Source organism: Ursus maritimus, unplaced genomic scaffold (assembly GCF_017311325.1).
Source record: "Ursus maritimus isolate PB19 unplaced genomic scaffold, ASM1731132v1 scaffold_24, whole genome shotgun sequence".
NCBI classification, from domain to species: domain Eukaryota; kingdom Metazoa; phylum Chordata; class Mammalia; order Carnivora; family Ursidae; genus Ursus; species Ursus maritimus.
This window is the reverse complement of record NW_024424897.1, coordinates 1,508,733-1,511,900: the sequence shown is the minus strand read 5'-3', so window position 1 is coordinate 1,511,900 and position 3,168 is coordinate 1,508,733. Positions and strand designations below refer to the sequence as shown.

General features: G+C 57.2%; 1 long non-coding RNA gene across 1 annotated transcript; it reads left to right on the top strand.

Annotated features, from left to right (window-relative positions):
- Positions 1-487: 487 nt before the first annotated feature.
- On the top strand, positions 488-2,272 carry LOC103665811. The gene is made up of 2 exons (XR_569403.1): positions 488-637; positions 2,112-2,272. It is a non-coding gene; the product is annotated as an uncharacterized LOC103665811 (long non-coding RNA).
- The last annotated feature ends 896 nt before the right edge of the window (positions 2,273-3,168 follow it).

Genomic DNA, 3,168 nt, shown 5'->3' with positions numbered 1-3,168 from the left:
TTCACCGGTGTTACTGTTTCTTCTTCCTGCCTCTGTGCACCAGAAGCCAAACGTTAGACCTGCTGGATTAAATTTAAAAAATAAATAAATAAAAAGGAAAGAAAGAAAGAAAGAAAGAAAAGAAAAAGAAAAAGCCGCCCTCTATGCGCGGACACGCGCTCCCACTCTCCTTGCTCCCTCTCCCGCCCTGCGCACCACATTCCCATTCAGCAGCAATGATCTGCGCAGAGGAGCTGCGCAGTCGCCTGGCTTGAATTAGGCGCCATTGGGCTCAGTAGTAGCCCTGCTGCTCCCTGATTGGCAGCTCTCTGGCCCGGCGCCAGCCTATTGGGAGGCCTGTTTACGCCGAATGAGTGGCACGAGCTCCCGGCCGTGAAGGGCTGCGCGGCCAATCAGCGCGCCCGCTGCTCGGGGCTGAGTGGCACGAGCTTATTAGTATGCAGGGCCCGTGGCTCGCAGCGCCGGGCTGCAGGTTTGAGAGCCGCTCTGGATGGGCTCGCTAGAGTCGTTGTTGTGGAAGCGGTGCATTTACAGTGCAACAGTCAGCACATTGAAAATACCAATAGGAATACAAAACAAAGTCACATTTACTGATTTAATTGTATTGCATTCAATTGTATCCAGGAAACAACCTCCAGTAAGTAACTGAAATTGCTTTCATTTTTTTGTTTTTGTATTTTTATTATTATTTTATTTTTTATTTTGGCTTTGGGGATTTACATTTTTTTCTTTTTAGCAAGAGAAATTCAGGATTGTGATGTTAAGAAATATATATCTTCCCTTTTAAAAATTCCGTTATAATGTCGAGTAGGCTTTTTTTCTTAAAGATGGACTATATATGAGAGCGATTTTTTCCTCTGAAAAATCTTATCGATCGGTTTAAAATTCCCCCCGTAACGCGTCCTTGCTTTGCTCTGAGCGCTTGTTGTCTCGATCGACACTCAGCATTAAAAATAAATAATCGCGACAGGACAGGGACCGCCAGGCTGCGTCCAGCACGAACCGCGCGGGTGGCTCCGGGCGGACAGTCGGCGAGGACCGGGATGCCGCCAACGCGAGCCGGGCTCTGGCGGCACCACGAACGAACCCCGATTGTTTGCCCCCCACCTCGCTCCCTCCCCCGAGCAGCCCCGGGTCGGCTCCGCCCGGTCTTTCGGCGGCCCTGGGAACGGGCCGGCTCGGGGTGGCTTAGGCGGCCAGGGCCGCTGACCAGAGGGGCTTTCCGGCCGCCGGCTGGGTGCGGGCGAGGGGCCGGGGTGGGGAGGGGTAATGCGAGTTCTTCGGGTTTCGCTTTCCAGAGCCTAATTCATTGCAGAACATTTCAGAAATTCTTTTCCTGGGGGGTGGGGGGTGCTGAGGATGAAGAAGGGGGGCAGCGAGGCCAGCGCAGCGGGGCGTTTTCGCCGCGCGCGTTCCGGGCAGCGCGCGGGGCTCTGACCACGGCCAGCCAGGAGGGATCTGTGGGCGAGTGCGCCCTGGGGGCGCTGGTTACGGTGCGGCCCCGGCCCTCGGTCCTCTCCCGCGGGGGCGGGCGCGGCCGTTTCGCAGGGAGCGGGTTCTGCCGCGGCGCCCCAGCAGTCCGCGCCGCGGTGCGCCCCTGGCTCCAGCCCAGTCTGCAGGCCCCACGGCGCCCACGCGTTGGGAGACGGCGCCAGAGGAGGCAGACAGAAAGGGATGCTCGTAATCCTAGGGCGGCCGAAGCGGCGGTGCGTTTTTTTAGTCCTTTAGCTAAAACCAAAGCAAACCTAAAGGAGCTCCAGATTCAGGAGCGCGCGAGCCACGCAAAATGGGGACGGTGGCTCTGGGGACCGAGCCCCGCTAGCCCGGGGAGGAGCCCAGCGTTCCGAAGTTCGGTTCTTTCCAAAATGTCCTTGTCATCATTTCTCCGTCCGGCGCGAGGCCCCCCGGCCCTCTGCCGCTTTCGCTCCATTTCCTCCCCTAGACCCGCCAGGCCTGTGCCACGGCGCGGTCCTCTGCCGCGGGCTCTCCCGGAACTGGGGGGAGGGGGCTTGGAGCCCAGGGACTGGCGGGCGACGGCTCCGCGGCTTAGGGCCCAGGCCGCTGCGGCCGCGCGTCCCCGCCCCGCGCCTTCCTCCGCCTGGGTTCCGCAGGCCCCAGGAGCCGCTCGCCGGCGGACTTGGAGGTGCTACGAGGCCTCTCTTCCGGAGCAAAGAACACAAAGAAAAGTCCCTCCAACCCTGTGAGAATCGCAGTTGCACAGACGGGCGACAGTAATTCACCCCCAGTCTGCGTAAAAAGTCTGGCGGGATGGTGAGCCGGCGATCCGCCCGCGGGGGGTGGAAGATGAAAATTGCTGCTGGCAGCCGAGCCCGCGTCCCGAGAATCGCGAGCAGCTCGCGCTTTCTCGACAGTTCTGAAATCTCTTACAGGAAAAAAGAAACCCCGCAAAACAAAAGCATAGCACACACGACTCCCCGGAGGCCGCCGGGAAGCCTCGCACCCCCGCGGGCGCAGCTCATGGTCCTCGGCGCCTTTGAAGCCGCAGGTTCCAGACCTCCCTCCCCTCCTTCCCTCTCTTTGTCCCTCCCCAAGGCCCCCGGCCCAGGCAGCTCCTCCCCTGACCCCGGCGCGGGCAGCCCCCTCGCCGGCGCTGCCCGGGCCCCGGCGGCTTGGCGCTTGCTTTGCAGGCCCGAGCGGCCGCGAGCCGAGTTATTTGTTAGACCGGGGGAGAGAGCTGGCGATCCCTAGAGGCGAGGGAACCCCCAAACCCCTTTGTATGAAGTTGAGAGACAAAGAGAACTCTGTCTAGGTCCCATTTATTTACAATGCAAAAGTTCTCCGAATAAATATTAAAAAAGCTTATCAGCTGAGCAAATATGTATTCACTTTAATACATTATGTTTTCGGTTATAGATTAAATCAAACACAAAATAGTCTGCAAATAAGACGTTGTAGAACCCGTAGCATTAAATATAGCAATTTAAAATGGTATTCACGCAATGGAAAACATCTTAGTCGCTCTGTTGTCACGGTGGGACGGCTAAAAAAAAGGAATCAGGTTTTCTGCAGGGTTCACAATCAAAAATTCTGATCCTCCCCATCTCCTTTTGTTGGAGGTGATCAAACATTACAACAATGCAGATTTAGGAAATGAGGGGAAATATGCAAAGTGAAAGAGGTCCATGCGGGCGCACGGTCTTGCAGTTT